Below are 17,591 nucleotides of genomic sequence, written 5' to 3'. Positions count from 1 at the left end.
TGCCGTCCATTAGAGTCTGTTACCTGCATTGTTTATATTACAGCAGCCTTGGAACAATTTTGTCTCTATGCAAATTGGGATCAATGTAATACTGCCAATGAGTAGATAGTTGATTATGATCGCTCATGGTTGATTTCACAGTATCAAAATCTAAAACATCTGAAAATAAACTTGCATTTGTATACATATAGTCGATGATGGATGAGGAAACACCTCTCGACCAAGTAGGACCGGGGGGATATCAGAACTGAATGCTCCATTAAGCCTAATAAGATTCTGATGTTTTACAAATTGGGCCCATTTTTTTATGCAAGTTGATTTAACCTTGTTGTTGGATGAAATGCAGTGGACAGAACCGTCCAGAGTAATTAAATTCAACATATCGTTTAGGGCATTTAGGAAGCATTCGTATGAGATCCCTGACAGATTCCAGTATAAATTTATGATAGCATACGATGTTTGAACCAATTTCAACCGGCTCATTTGGATAAAAGGGTAGGTGAGGTCCAAGGGGTAATGCTAGAGTTACTGTCGGCTTGAATTACGGTAAGTAGGCCACCAAAGGGTCTACCACATAAACCTTTACCTGCCGCAATTGTGAGCACATCATGAGCATCCCAGATAAGGTCGGAAGTAAGCCAGGTTCCTTGAAGCAGTATTAACTTGTATGTACCCAAGGAGCTACAATCATTATTAACAAGTTTGGAGTGGCCCCAAGAATTCCAACTAATGACAGAAAATGTACTTACTTCCACTACTTGCACTAGTTAAGGCTGCAGATAAGTCTCAAAGAGAAGTCTTGGTCCTCTCAACTCCTGAGAATGGCTTTCATAATTAGAGGTGTGAGTGGTAATGGAGGGTTGTAGCTGCTTACGAGATTGAGCACTGTCATTAGGCTCCAGGGAGAGAACAAAACCCAAGTCAAACAAGTGTCTTCTAGCAGACCATATAGCATTCTGAATTACTCGTGATTGCATCCAGATGTGTACAGCATACAGGTTGCGTTTATCAATAAAATCCACCAAAGTTAGATCATGTGAGCTGATATCTTCTAATGCTAGTATATCAGAAAAAATGCTCAAAATGCAATTACAGTTTAGAACATATTGAGGACATGGAAGAGGTTTGCAATTTAGGACCAGGAAAAAATTGGCTGGTCGCTTTTGTGAAGGCAGCGAGGGCAGTGAACCTTTTTTAAACGCCGGGGGTGTGGGGACAATGGGGCAAGTTGTTTTAATGTCTTTTTGCAACGTTACCTGCAAAAGTAGGAGCTTGGGTGCAAGTTCCGCCAAAAGAGATAGTTTAGAAGCACCAGAAAACTCCCGGGAAACTGATTGAGATAAAGAGGTTGCTGTTGGCTTGTCAAGCGGTACGGATGGTTGAGCAGTTCCACCCGTGCCAAATATCACTGGTGGAGCTGATAGTACCACTGGCTTTGGTAGACAATTAGGTAAAGATAAAAGGGTGGAAGATTGTACATTTTGAGCAGAAAGAGCAAAACCAGACATGTATGTATCAACCGCACGGCAAATTTCTTGCCGATGGAGATTATGGGGAAGGTTCTTATCTTGTTCATTTGCGGAGGCAAAGCCGGTTGGAATAACTTTGCCCGACATTAATTTGACAATGGGAGCTTCATCCCCTGTTGCCACCGCTTCCACCAAGGCATCAAGCGGGGTATAAGAAGGAACGGTGGATGAGCCCAAAGAGGCGGGGGCAGCTAGACGTGCTGCGGCCAATTGTTGATACTTTTTGGCTACTGCTGAGGATGCAATAAGGGCACTTTTTTGAGGAACATGAACATTACGGAGAAAGCTCTTTGTTTTAGATGAGCTGGTCCTTTTGGCTGCTACTAGATTTTTAGGTTTTTTTACATAAGGGTTTTGTTGGAGGTTTGGAAACGTCAGAGAGTGACTGAGGGGTAAAAATTGTATATGGCACACTCCCTGATGAACTGGTTCCAACAGTTGGCTGCAGGGCAACAGAGATTGTCGGAGGTAAAGTGCCGGGGACCATAGTATTCAGTATAATGCCTTCAATGAGTGGCACCGCTAGAGTTAGGGGAGTCTTAGACTTAGAAGATTGGACACATTTAAAACAGGCAGATGGGAGTGTCTCAAATGAGGTTTGAATACCCAGTGAGGCGGTTAAAGCCAAAGGGCAATCATTTGGTTCATCAGGACAAGAAGCAGGAATATTTTTCTCTTGGAATACAGCGGTAGCATTCTCTTGCCATGCTAAAATTTTATCCAGTTTTTGAGAATGATCACACCTATTATTAACTACGTAGTCAAAAAGTTTGGATAGCGTTTGTAGTGATACATGCATGGCTGACAAGGTAAGATTGATCATATTCTGGGTTACTAGTTTCGTATCTATTTTACCAGGTAAGACTATGGGCTCTGCACCTCGGCATGGAGTGGGAACAAGATATGAGGCTTCAATGGCTGAACAATGAAGATCAATTTCTGAAAACATAACTGGAGAATGTGACAAGTTCAAGGGAGATCCCTCAGGGAGTAGATGTTGGGAAAATTTGGACTCATTCAGGTCCAAATTATCGCAACATCAGAAGGCACACAGGCAACTGGGTTAACCTTGGGAGGAACAAGGGCTTAGGGTGGCAAATTGTGCAAAAGCACGCTGTCAGACAGAGAAATACATGACACAGGCAATGACAGAGGAAGGGAAGGGGCTTTGGGGTGAAAACATGGCGTGTAATTTCGCTGTGTTAACTTGGTCAGACACTCGAGTTGAGAAGATCGAATGGCATTCAAAATGTCAGACTTAGTGACCTTGTTTGTTTCTTTACAAAATTGCTGAATATCAGGCAATGGTGGCCCTTTAAAAGGAGCTTTATTACCAATGCGGTTACGGCTTGAGACCGGAGTCGAGCACAGGATGAGTGCTGGTTTCTTTTGGACATTAATTACAGAATTACCAGAAAATTTGGAGTGAACTGGTTGGATGGATAAAGGCATCCCCATTTTTAGGGAGGGTAATCTTGACTGCATATTAGCCCAAACTATATAACAAGTAAATAGATAATAAACAAGTATAGATAGAAGAGAATCTTTCCAAGGCACAACACACAAACACTTTTTGAATAGATAAAACTTATCACCCCTGAACAGCCTCGGTATAGGCTAAAGCGCTAAACAACGAGGCAGCAGCTCAGAGCGCTTTATCAGAGCACTTAACCGAGTATTAAAATGAATACCACATTAAGCAAATATAAATTTCGATATAAGATGAATTTAAAAATATATGTAATTTTGTTTGTACTGCCTGGGGAACGCCCGATGGCTTGAGGAGCAGCCTTAGTACGTCTCTCCTCCCCAATGTCCAACTAAACAAAGCAGTTACCCAAAAATGGGCTTTCCTTTCGGAACAAAATATAACATGAGAAAAGACAATTAACAACTATACAAAGTTAGTACCTAAAATACTAGTAAATGTAGGACAATATCTGGGATCAAAGAGAACTTCTCCACCGTCTCCCAGTGACCTACCAGAGTAACTAGTACACTAAATTGCAGGGATTTTGCAAATTAGTTTTAGTATATGTGTGGAAACTTGCCGCCGGGTCTCCTCTCGCCTCCCAGAGCCAAACAGCAGACAAACAGTACTATTGATGCTGCGCCTTTGTCTCCGCTGCGGGCTTAACGCCGCAAGGGTGGTTGGGCCGGCGCTTTGTGCTTCTCCAATAGTCACGTGGTCAGTCACGTGACAACAGCAATCTCTGCCTCCTCCAGGAAGCGATTCCACCTTCCCAACAGCAAGAGCTCGAGACCGCTTGCAGTGCTGTAGGAAGTAAGTAAATGATACAGCAGCCGGCACAAAACATGTGGGAGAGTCAAAGCGATCCTTTCAGGCACAATTCAATATGACGCTCGGGCGGTTGGGCCAGCACCAATAGTCACGTGGTCAGTCATGTGACAACAGCAATCTCCGCCTTCTCCAGGAAGCGATTTCACCTTCCCAACAGCAAGAGCTCGAGACCGCTCGCAGTGTTGTAGGAAGTAAATGATACAGCAGCCGGCACAAAACACGTGGGAGAGTCAAAGCAATACTTTCAGGCACAATTGGTGGCAAAACAGTTAAACCATATGGCAAGGTTTGTGGGTTTTAAGGATAGTCAGGGATTTATGGAGCAGGATGCTGGTTTTTTGTGAGGCTAACGTGCAAATAAAGCAGGCAACAGAATGTGTGTGTCTCATAAATAGTGAAGTCGAGGCCTCTATGTGATTTGCTTTTCTTTCTGAAAAGTGATGGATCTAATCAACTTTTCCAATCTAGATATGTTGGAGAGGGAGGTGACAAATGGAGAGATGCTGCACCATGTGGATTTGCATAAACATATAAACCTATACACATTCCGTGAAACTGGCATTTCATTTGTTTATGTTTCTTGACATGCTAAAGTATTAAAACAAGTTACCTTGCAATCTTGGTTTGACCACATAAACAATTGAAAAAACCTCGGATGTATAGTTGTGTGATGCAGTATTCCACCAATGACAAGATGTGATAATGGACCAATTAGCAAAATAATATGACTCTGTGCCTATTGTATCCAGACTCCTGAGTATGTAAATAGAAAAAGGAGTTGGAATCGTTAAGTGAGATGCTCGGGCTGTGCAAGTGCTGTGCAAGTGCAAGTGCAAGTTCAAGGGGATACCGCATGCATTTGATCTCCTCTCCTGAACCTTTCGTGAAAATGAGAGATGATGACTCCTTTATTGACTTATGCTATTGTTCCAGAATCATTACAAAACTGAAGTCTGTTGGATTTAAGGTTTTGAATAAATCATAACCACTGGTATTGTGCGTCTCAGACAATTGTTTTTCAGCGTGTTGTACCATTACAGAAGGGGAACAAACCTTATACAAATCAGGATTTTTCCCACCCAAAAAGGGGCCATCCTGCCTATACTTCTTGGTCACTGCCCTTGTGCATGAAACCACAAGCAACCCTCGACATTTTTCTGGCTCAATGTGCATCATCAGTGAGGTTTAGCTTGGGACTCTATTAACAGTTAGCTCGGGACCTACATCGGGGCATACCCATCCCACTTGACTATTCCTCAACTGAAGACTAGTAGATAGAAGGTTTTGAAAGAATCATAACCACGTGCATTGTGTTCAGGGTATAAACCCCACAAACAAAAGACTGAATTTGCAGAAGACAGCCACGAAATCTGTTCCCTGCAAGACTGGTGTTTTGCCTCACCCCTTCATCTCTCAGTCAATTGCGGTGGAGTCCCCAGCAGCAACATCCACCCTCTTTGCGACCCGGCCGCCACACTCACCCACCCCATCCCACTTACCTCAAAAGACTCCCATAGCCTTCCATCTTCCTTCCAGGCCGTGCCCTCTACAGGCTGATGTACGAGACGCGACCTTCTGTATGTTGGCCTGTAGGGGGCATAGTCCAGAAACCACAATCGCTGACCTTGCTCTATGGATCAGGCATGACAGCCACACCACTGCAACAGGGTAATTAATTTTGTCCCTTTAAAATGATGTCTTTATTCATTCATTTATTTATACACGAGGACCAATGCTATTTTGATCACAAAAGAAAGTACAATAAATAAGAAATCAGATTTGACGGGAAGCAGTAAGCTTCTTACAATGGGTTGAATTTGAGGGACATTCTGACCAGGTTGTGGAAGGGAGTAAATGGAACAGTCACCGGGGACAATACATAAGTGGACATACATAGATTAAGGACAACCAACATTGGACAGGCCGAAACCATGGGTGAAGTGCTAGAATGGAGGCAGAGGAAGTGGGAGACAGGGGCATATTAGAGGCGAGGGCAAAACATTAGCTAGCAGGCAGATGAGAGGTAGGTCAAGAGGGTAATTCAGAGGCAAGGAGGTAGGCTTTTAGTTTGGTTTTGAACAAATCTGTGTGGACGGTTTCTCGGATGTCCAGGGGAATAGAATTCCATGCAAGTGGAGCAAGAAGCGAGAAAGAGCAGAATCGAGAGGAATCACAGAGAGGGCGAGGTGCCACAAAGGTAGTCAGGGAGGCTAGCAGAGATTAGGAGAAGGTGTATAGAATTGGATAGAGATGGATAGATACAGCGGTGCCTTACCGTGGATAGATTTGTGAACAAGGAGAAGACATTTAAATTTGGCCCTGTTTTGCATCATCAGCCATCCAGCCTGGTGACGGTACGAGGGAGTAGGTGTGAAGTGAGGGAGTTCAAAGAGAGTCGTGGTAGCAAAGTTAATGCGCTTTTTTTTATTTGGGGGGTCCCCAACAAGCTCCTCATTTCCCAGGCTTTATTACCCTATCCCGAACCCCTCCCCACACGTTTTAATTACCTTACCTGACCCCTCAAATATATTTTTACAAATAAATTCCACATTTGTTCGTTCTTTTAATTTCATTTAAAAATGTTTTGTTATTTTCTATTTGTTATTTTCACTGTATACCAGGTTAATGATCTTGTCGAGAGGACAGAAAGCATAGTTGGGGAGACCGAAGAGGATACTGGCACAGTAGTACAGTTTAGAGAAGACAAGAGTGGTTAAGAGATGCTTGGCAGTGTTGAAAGGAAGAAGGTGCCTGATTAATATTCAGGAGGTTGAGGCGAGCTGCTGTTCCAGTTTTGGAGATGAAAATAAGGAAGTTGTGAGAAGGGTCATAGATGGGGTTGAGGTGAAATCCCAATTCCATAGTCACGAGTGTTGAGAAACCAGCTCTCTCTTTAGCTGACATTCAGAAAATTAGAGAACAGTTATTCATCCCTATTCAGTTAAATGAGGGGACGGAATCTGTTCTCGCCGAGTGTGCTTGAACAACGGTAAGAGCTTCATCAGCGAAGCCATGTTCCAACACCTCCCAAAAGATCCAGCCATTCCCACATTTAAATTGATTGATAAATGGGAAATGGACCTGGAAACTCCGAATTCCAAACATCTCCTGCCTAGCATGTGTATGCTCAAAATTTCCAAAGGTAACAAAAGCATAGTACATAATTATTGGATTGTGCGAGATGTCCCTGCTGCATTCTATTTAGGCACTGACATTCTCAATCATTTTGCCATTAATTTGGACCTGATAAACTACAAAGCCTGGTCCCGACTAGGGGATAATCCCATGGACTTTGATGATTCAGAAAAAGCATTTCGGTCAGCCCAATTAATGCTGTGTGCAGTTGAAGTTAAAATTGGAGAGGAGGTCATCATCCCAGGATGGACACGACTATTCCCACTTGAATTAAAAATTAAAAGAGGTCAGAAACTGGAAAATCCTGATGCCTATGTTCACCTCAACACCAATCCCCAACAGCAAGGGTTGGGGTTAAACCCAACATCATTAGTCAATGTAGAACACAACACCATTCAAATATTGATGGATAACAGCGACCTTAGGAGTATCACTCTGGGTGCAGGCACCATTATTGGAATGGCAGTTGACGACCGACATTTTTCCATAGATCTAGGTAATGAACTGATAGGACCACTTCCCAATAACTGTTTTGACAGTGATAGTGACAATAACATTCACCGGAAAGGATTTTCACCTGGCACAAGGGGAATTTCCTGGTGTACTCTTCCTGCCCTTACGGGGAGGGGGAGGTGACTTGTGACATCTGGCAGGAGGGTGTGATCTTCCAGGTCCACAAGGACTGCCTCCCTTGCCTGCAACCCTCTGTCCAGGTCAATACTTTAACCAGGGACCTCTCCACTCAGCTGGAGGAGGCCGCTGAAATAGCCAAACCGGAAGTCTTTCCAGGCTTCAGGCAAATGGTTGAATATCGAGTCAAACTAGCTGATGCCTGTGAGACTCCGGAGCAAAAGTTGAAACAAGTTTTCTTAGATTTTCAAGATCTCTTTGCGGTGGACTTGTATGATTGTGGTTGCAGTGAAATCCATACAACAACAACAATTCCCACGGACCCTGGTATGGCTCCAGTGTTTGTGAAGCAAAACAGCTTGCCTCTCACATCCATGGAGTCCCTCACAGAAATAATCAAAAACCTTGAGTCCCGTGGGGTAATTCGTCCAGTCCACTGCACCTTTAATAATCTGGTGCTGGGGATTTTAAAACCCAACGGCTAGTGGAGACTCTGTGCTGACCTGAGAGAGCTAAACAAACAGGTCCATATGTCCTGATGGCCTCTCCCCTACATTTATCAGGTGCTAGGCCCTGAAGACCCTCGCGTATGGAAACAAGGCACAATCACCATACACCCAGTGATACGACAGACACGAGGATCGATTTCCCAGTACTAGGGTTTATTGAAAAGCAAATATTCTCAGTCGGCCGACTGGGTCTAACGTCTTGCAACGTGTGATTACCCAGACCTTGTGAGACGCAAGAGAACGAACATTCTACAACAGTATCATATATATAAAAAGACAACCATACAATCTCTTTGTGACACATCAAAACCGCCCATAATGTATCTTCTTGAGCTAGGGTTCGATAATGGACAATTATGACAAATATGACACATCATGACACGTTCCTTTCTTAATCTATATTACTTGGTTTAGCAACAGTTGCAATTTGCAGTAAGCAGACATAGTTCTTTGTTATGAAGAACACAAAGCACTTGTTTAGCGAGGAAGCTGTGTTCGTAGGAGGGACACAATCCAAAGCATGCTATCTTCTGGTTTCTATTCGTGAACTAGGGGTCAGCCTGATCTAAAGAGGGTCCCGTAAGGGCGGCCGCTAAGAAAGTATAATTCATGCTTTAACGGCCTCTTTCTACAGTTTCAGCAAGACCGTCTGATACTGTTTGGCATTTTCTGTCTGTGCCAGTCTCTCAACATGTAACTTGTGGCCTTGCTCCGTGCATGAGCAGAATGGCATGAAATACATTTTGCAAAGCGTTTGAACAGAAAGGCAAAGAGAGCAAATGGCGGACCTTACACAAAATGGACGCTCTATGGTTATGCTGACGATTCACTATTGGCGATGTAGGGCATATGATGCGATTGGCATCATATTTTCCTTTCTCGTGCCTTAATTTTCTCAAAAACGCACTTCACTAGATCTTGCATAACTCACTCAATTTACCAGCTAGAGACCTCGGACAATATTTCACCCGTTTTTATTAAAAACCGTTTTGGTAAATTCAGGCGGGAATTGCAAAAGTGTGTTAAATTGACAACGTCTCATTTTGATTATAAACTGTTTTCAATCTTCCATTCCATTTCAAATTGTATGCTTTTGCTCAATCCATTGCTTGTGATTGCTAGTATCTTTCCAGTGTTGTTTCAGTAAATAATTGTTTTTATTTCAAGAGTTATACCCATTCATTCTGTTATTCATCCATTTACGAGTGTCATTTTAGCATTGGCAGGGTTTAAAATCCGTTTTTTTCTCTCTTGTTTGGGAAAAGTCGGATTTTAATTCTGTTTTCCATTTGTCATTCCTGATTACCTGCTGATTCTGTTTATCCACTTAGAATTGATTATTTATGGGTTGAGGGAACCTTGCAGGGGGAAATTCTAACTCAAGTGCTATTTTACCTAAAATCAAAAGTGCTCCTATTTCCTGGTGTTTTGTAGTTGTGTCAATAGAAGGTTAAACTCAGTGCATTGCCTACATATCCTATTGTTCTTATCACCCCATTGGTGATTACTGCCCCATATCAAAAATGCTATGATTTCTTTTAATTTTCAAATAAATAAATATTATAGTTTATCCACCAGCCTGGTTCATGGTCCATTGTGACCCGGGATATTTGAAAAGGGTCTGTGATATGAGTGGTATATAATCTCAATATTGAATCTAATCAAGAAAAGCATTTTAATTGTGCGCTGAATGCTGGGCCGAGTCTAAGGTGTGTCGCCTGATTGAAACCCTTAACAGGAGCGGACCCAAGACAGAGCCTTGTGGAACACCAACAGTTAGAGGAGTGATTTGAGAAGTATTGTTGCTCCAGAAGACACCGAATTGGAAAGGTGCAAGGTAGGATGCAATCATCCAGGCAAGGGCTTGATCACAAATCCCAAAAAGAAAGAGAGTATTAAGGAGATCAGAGTGATCGACAGTTTCAAAGGCAGCAGACAGGTCAAGGAGAATTAGGATAGAGGATAGGTTTGAGTGCTTAGCAGAGACAATGAAGTTGGACACAATCATGAGAGCTGTTTCTGTGAAGTGACAGGAGCAGAAACCTGTTTGTAGGGGGTCTCAAAATGTGTGGATGTCTAAGATATTGTTAAGACAGTTGAACACAACCCTTTTGAGCATGTTAGAGTAGTGCCGAAGGAGAGACACAGGGTGAATGTTAGTCGGAAGGTTCAGGTCAGCCTCTTGCTTTTTTAGGCGAGGGATGAGTATGGCTAGATGAGGTTAGAATCCACTATAGGGGCAATAGACTTGACTAGGTGAGGACCAAGAGGGTCTGATGGGGCACAAGAGGGGTTAGCCTTCATCAATGGAGCTAGCACTTCGTGAATATTAGTGTGACTAAAGTAGGCGATGGAGGAAGGGGATGATAGTAGAGTAGGCAGAGTATAAAATGTAGGAGGAGGAAGGTCAGGAGAGAGTCTCTAATCTTGGTAATTTTTACAGCAAAGTATTCAGCTAGGTCATTCGCTGTGAGAGTGGAGTTGATAGTCAAAGACTTAGGAGGATTGAGGAGTGAGTTCAGGGTGCCCTGTAGCTGGCGAGGATGGTTGGAGTGAGAATCAATGAGGTTAGGTAGAATTCCCTTCTATAAAGATTGGACTTTAGAGAGTTCAGGGTAGATAGGTAGAGTTGCAGGTTCTCATGTTAGTGGGTACACCTCCATTTGTGCAGCAGCCAATGCATGTCTGTGCGCAGAGAGTGTATGAATGTGGTGACCCATGGTTGAGGATGCTTAGGCTTAGGGTGAAAGTAAGCAGTGGGAAGTGAGAGGAAATTGAGTCATATAGTAGGGATTGGAATCTGGAGAAGGCAATGTTGGTGGAAGAGGTCTTGGGTGTGAAGAAGGAGAGGGAGACATGTAGGTCGCAGAGAAATGGGAGAATAGCAGAAGGTTTACATTTCCTTTTAGTAATAGGTGAAGCAAGTGGTGAGGAAAGGTCAGAGGGTGGAAAGGAGATGTTGGAACAATTGAGTGATTAGATATGGATAGTGTGACAGTAGTATTAGTGGCTGAGAGAGAGGTGGAGATGAATTAGAGATCCAAAGAGTTAGCCCCTGTGTGGATAGGTAGGTTATGGATAGAGTGTGGTCACTAAGAAAAGACTGAAGTTCAGAATTCTGAGAAGTGGTTGGAGAGGGAAGGTTACAGTCGACTAAGAGAATGAGGTGATGTTTAGTGGAAAGAGAATCAAGGAGTTGCCCAGGGTTATCAAAGAATGGTCCAGTGGGACCAGGAGGGTGATAGATGGAGACAATGTGAACCAAGTGAGGCAGATCAATAGCAGAGATGGTGATTTCAAAAGAGGTAGGAGAGGATGTGGCATTGAAGATTTGTGAGGCATCGAGGCCGGAAGAGAGCAGGTGTCCGATTTCTCCACCTCTGCCAGTCAGTCGAAAAGAAGAGTAAACACAGGATAGTTTGGAGTCATGTAGGGCTGCCAGAGTGGCAGTAGCAGATGGAAAAATCCTGGATTTTGTGATAGAAAGAAGGTCTAGGGGAGGAAAGCTGGTGTGAAAGTAGTCAGTGAGAAAGGAGGTTATGTTGCATACAGACTGAGCATTCCAGAGTGCAGTGCCCAGTTGATGAGGTAAGGAAGAGAAAAGAAGTTGAGTCTCAGAGGAAGAGAGGTGAGGTGGATAGGTGTTGAGGTCACACGCGATTTGGCTGGGTACGTGTATTTCAGGGGTGCGCGGGAAGTTCCACACGCGATTTCATCAGGGTACGTGTATATCAGGGGTGCGCGGGAAGTTCCACACGCGATTTCAGCAAGGTATGTGTATTTCAGGGGTGCGCGGGAAGTTCCACACGCGATTTCATCAGGGTACGTGTATTTCAGGGGTGCGCGGGAAGTTCCACACGCGACTGGCCCCGTGCAAGCAGGGTACGTGAATTTCAGGGGTGCGCGGGAAGTTCCACACGCGATTCCATCAGGGTACGTGTATTTCAGGGGTGCGCGGGAAGTTCCACACGCGAATGGGCCAGTGCGAGCAGGGTACGTGTATTCCATGGGTGCGCGGGAAGTTCCACACGCGATAGTCCCAGTGCGAGCAGGGTACGTGTATTTCAGGGGTGCGCGGGAAGTTCCACACGCGATTGTCCCAGTGCGAGCAGGGTACGTGTATTTCAGGGGTGCGCGGGAAGTTGCACACGCGATACCAGCAGGGAATGTGTATTTCAGGGGTTCTGGGGAGTACTACACGTGAATTGGCCATGTGGGTCCTCCCAGGTGTACGCTCCGCAACCTCCACGGCCCCTGCAGGCAGCCCACACCACGGGGGACTACCCTGCACCCCTGCTCATGTCCCGCAGGCAGCCCATCCACCATGGGCATGCCCCCCAGCCAACCCACATGTCACCTTGCACTACTGATCAACAATGCATGTCTCCCACCACCCCCAACCCCCAGCAGTGCAGGGGCAGCCTCCAGCAGGCCCCCACTCATGTCTCCCACGACCCCCACACCGAGCCACCAGGGGCAGCCTCCAGCAGGCCCCCACTCATGTCTCCCACCACCCCCACCCCCCAGCAGTGCAGGGGCAGCCTCCAGCAGGCCCCCACTCATGTCTCCCACCACCCCCACCCCCCAGCAGTGCAGGGGCAGCCTCCAGCAGGCCCCCACTCATGTCTCCCACCACCCCCACCCCCCAGCAGTGCAGGGGCAGCCTCCACCAGGCCCCCACTCATGTCTACCACCACCCCACCCCCCTGCCACCATGGGCAGCCCCCACCAGGCCCCCACTCATGTCTCCCACCACCCCCACCCCCCTGCCACCATGGGCAGCCTCCACCAGGCCCCCACTCATGTCTCCCACCACCCCCACCCCCCAGCAGTGCAGGGGCAGCCTCCACCAGGCCCCCACTCATGTCTACCACCACCCCCACCCCCCTGCCACCATGGGCAGCCCCCACCAGGCCCCCACTCATGTCTCCCACCACCCCCACCCCCCTGCCACCATGGGCAGCCTCCACCAGGCCCCCACTCATGTCTCCCACCACCCCCACCCCCTAGCAGTGCAGGGGCAGCCTCCATCAGGCCCCCACTCATGTCTACCACCACCCCACCCCCCTGCCACCATGGGCAGCCTCCACCAGGCCCCCACTCATGTCTCCCACCACCCCCACCCCCCAGCCACCAGGGGCAGCCTCCACCAGGCCCCCACCCATGTCTCCCACCACCCCCACCCCCCTGCCACCATGGCCACCCTCCACCAGGCCCCCACTCATGTCTCCCACCACCCCCACCCCCCAGCAGTGCAGGGGCATCCTCCACCAGGCCCCCACCCATGTCTCCCACCACCCCCACCCCCTGCCACCATGGCCACCCTCCACCAGGCCCCCACTCATGCCCCCCTGCACCCCCACCCCCCAGCATCCAGGGTCACCCTCCACCAGGCCCCCACTCATGTCTCCCACCACCCCCAACCCCAGCAGTGCAGGGGCAGCCTCCAGCAGGCCCCCACTCATGTCTCCCACCACCCCCACCCCCCAGCCACCAGGGGCAGCCTCCAGCAGGCCCCCACTCATGTCTCCCACCACCCCCACCCCCCAGCAGTGCAGGGGCAGCCTCCAGCAGGCCCCCACTCATGTCTCCCACCACCCCCACCCCCCAGCAGTGCAGGGGCACCCTCCACCCGGCCCCCACTCATGTCTCCCACCACCCCCACCCCCCAGCAGTGCAGGGGCAGCCTCCACCAGGCCCCCACTCATGTCTACCACCACCCCCACCCCCCTGCCACCATGGGCAGCCCCCACCAGGCCCCCACTCATGTCTCCCACCACCCCCACCCCCTGCCACCATGGCCACCCTCCACTAGGCCCCCACTCATGTCTCCCACCACCCCCACCCCCCAGCAGTGCAGGGGCATCCTCCACCAGGCCCCCACCCATGTCTCCCACCACCCCCACCCCCCTGCCACCATGGCCACCCTCCACCAGGCCCCCAAACATGCCCCCCTGCACCCCCACCCCCCAGCATCCAGGGTCACCCTCCACCAGGCCCCCACTCATGTCACCCACCACCCCCACCCCCCAGCAGTGCAGGGGCAGCCTCCAGCAGGCCCCCACTCATGTCTCCCACCACCCCCACCCCCCAGCCACCAGGGGCAGCCTCCAGCAGGCCCCCACACATGTCTCCCACCACCCCCACCCCCCAGCAGTGCAGGGGCAGCCTCCAGCAGGCCCCCACTCATGTCTCCCACCACCCCCACCCCCCAGCAGTGCAGGGGCACCCTCCACCAGGCCCCCACTCATGTCTCCCACCACCCCCACCCCCCTGCCACCATGGGCAGCCCCCACCAGGCCCCCACCCATGTCTCCCACCACCCCCACCCCCCTGCCACCATGGGCAGCCCCCACCAGGTCCTCACAATCCCCAATCATGTGCGTAATGGTCAGCCTCCACAGCCAAAAAGCCCTACCAAGTAACCCATTCACCCACATGGAAATGGAAATCACATGTTACACCCCCAATGTTCATGAAGCTAATGAACCCATGTCCGTCACACACAATGGTTGCAATTGAATGGGAAAACACCCAACATGACATGCATGAAACCAATGAGATGATACCACACAGTGAAGTATGGAAACAAAATTGTATTGAAAAAAATAAAGAATGCTAAAGAAAGAAAACAAACTACAATGTGAATGAGAAAAAAAAAGCTGCATGTCCGTATGAAAACACAAAACTGGAAATCCAAATCCAAAAAAATTTTGTCCAAAGTCAAATGTAAAAAAATCTCCATGCAATAAAGAACTATGTACAAAACTACCAAGGGTCCATGAGCCCAACTGAACAAAGGAAACCTACTAAAAAACCTACCTAAAAATCTACTATATACAAAAAGTGGAGCAGTGTCCGTCGACTCCAAATCATAATAAGAAAGAAAGGAAACCTAAAACTAAAGAACTATATACAAAGGCGGCGGGCAAGTCCAGCGGCTCACTCCGTAGTGTCCCGGGCCAGGGCATCATCGAACTCCTGTTCGATGTCCCGGAGGCGGTCCAGTTCCATGGCCCCGAGGGTCTGCAGGGACGACGCCGTGTCCTCCTCCAACCCCCTGCGGATTGCCTCGAGGCACTCGGCCCGCCTCAGGGCCCTCCGCATGGAGTTCTCCGCCCTGACCATTGTGAGCTGCGCCTCTTCCGCCCGCCGCCGCTCCGCACCTATGGCGTGGCCCAACCGCTGCCACACGGAAGACACTCTCTGTCCTGGGTCCCCCTGCCCTCCGGCCGATGCCTGCCCCTCCGATGTCGAAAGCCCCGAGCCTTCATGTCTCCCACCATGTTGCTGCTGCTGCTGCTCTGCCTCTGCCCGTGCACTGCCTCCTGCTGCCTGCACATCCTCCGCCGGCTGGGGTGCAGTTGTTGATGTGGCCACCCCTGCTGGACCTCCGACTCCCGACTGTGGCAGGGATGCCTCCTCCACCAGCCTGGCCGCACCGTCAGAGGCAGCTCCACAGGGCACCCAGGTGACTGATGGGTGGGAAGATGGCACAGAGGACGACTGGCGCGTAGGGGGTCCAGTTGAGGAGGGGGTCGAAGCAAGCCCCATCAGACAGCGGAATCCGGCCTGGGTGACCTGTCCCAGCAGGCTGACGTGGTCAACGAGCCATTCGAGATGACGTGCAGTCTCTCCATGAAAAGACTGCAGGTCACCTCGCATGGCCCGTTGACGCAACGCCACACCAGCCAGGACAGGCTCAACCCGGACCTGGATGGCCACGTCCGCAGGCAGAGGAAGGCCAGTTGACGTCAGCTCATCCCCTGCCTGAAAACGGGTCTGGACGTAGGCATCCCTGCTGGTGCAAGATGATGCAGGGACAGGATCGGGGACAGGATTGCACACAGGCACCTCCGCGGCCGCCTGTGCTGCCTCCTGTCCCTGGTCCTGCACTGCACCACTAGCACCAGTGGGATCCCCACCTCCAGACCCCGTCTCTGGTGCTTGCACGGCCTCCTCCTCCACCAAACCCCCCACCAACCTGGATGACTCCGTGCCATCTTCCCCTGTTGGGTCCTGTGGGGTCCCAGCTGCCCCTTCTGCTGCCGAGGAGTCCAACCTCCGCCTCTTGGACCTCCTCCCGGCAGCTGCGGCCTGGGACGCGGCACCGGACTCCTCACTCCCCGACGAGATGACAACACAGGAGGGGAGCCGGGCCTTGCGTCTCCGGCTGGCGGTCGGATCCCCGCCGCTGTGCTCCACAGCACCTTCTCCGCCCTCTTCATCAGTTGACGCTGCAGACAGGGAGAAACAAAACACAGGCATCAGGGCACTGTACAATGGACACATACACGCATGACAGTTGCACATGAGTGGCATTGGCAAACCTCAGACATGTCATCACAATCCCCAACACACATGTCATTGCAACTCGCACACATGAGCCATACCACAGCCATATCGCAACTGCCACCACCATCCATACACATACAACAGCATGAGCAGCCAAAGGGGAGCCAGACATCACATGCAACACAGGAAGTGCACCACACATGTACACACACCACCACACTTGCATGCATGTCTACACCTCTGCCAAGTGTCGCACTGTTCAGACGGGCATCCATGTCACATCTGCCAATCAGGCTTCCACATACCGCTGTCACATGCATCCATGTTGCATCACTGTTGCACCCTTGTCAAATACACACACATGCACATGTACACAGTGCTCATACATGCAGCCGAAAACAACATAAATGCCTGACATCACGGACATGTCTACTTACATACACATTCATCCAAACATGTGTGCACGCACAACTGGATTTGCCATGCAAGCCCACACACACAAGCACCATCCATGTCTCACACATTACAGCCCTCGCATGTGTCAGCCCCATGGCCCTGTACACCCCCACCCATACTCGACCCCATACAAACAGATGTGCAACCTGCACAATACCGAATAATCACCACACGCACTGCTCACAATCAGGATGCATGTACACTCACCGCTCGACTCCAGACGGGTCTGCTTCTCTAGGACCTGGACGTGGAGCGCTGGGGATATGCGTTCCAGGACCCCCATCTGTTCTTCCGACAAGCGGCCCCGGCGCCCCTTGGCATCCGCTGCCTTCAAGAGGCGCCGGGCCTTGTTCAGGGTCCTGGACCTGAAGTCCTCCCAGCGCTTCTTGACATGTTCTAAGTCCCGGACTGCCACCCCCTCCGCGTTGATGGCAGTCACGATGTCAGTCCAGATCCGAGTCCGTCCTTCCTTGTCGGCGCGGGAACTTCCGAAGAGGGCATCATACTGCCCCAGGACTTGCTCCACCAGGACACCAACTTCGGTGGCACTGAAGCTGGTGCCCCTCTGCCTCTCTGGCCGGGGGTTGTCAGTGGTCACAGATGGTGTTTGCCCCGACATGACAACCCCAGAGGCAGGAGTGGGTGGGCAACTGGGTCCTGGGGCTGGGCTGTGGAGTGATGGAATTCCAGTCGGGAGTCTTCGGTTCCAGCAGGGGTGGTCACAGCAACAGCACA

This window comes from Ambystoma mexicanum, chromosome 12 (assembly GCF_040938575.1).
Source record: "Ambystoma mexicanum isolate Mex_15411 chromosome 12, UKY_AmexF1_1, whole genome shotgun sequence".
Lineage (NCBI taxonomy): Eukaryota > Metazoa > Chordata > Amphibia > Caudata > Ambystomatidae > Ambystoma > Ambystoma mexicanum.
The sequence above is the reverse complement of the archived record's forward strand: the minus strand, read 5'-3'. Positions refer to the sequence as shown.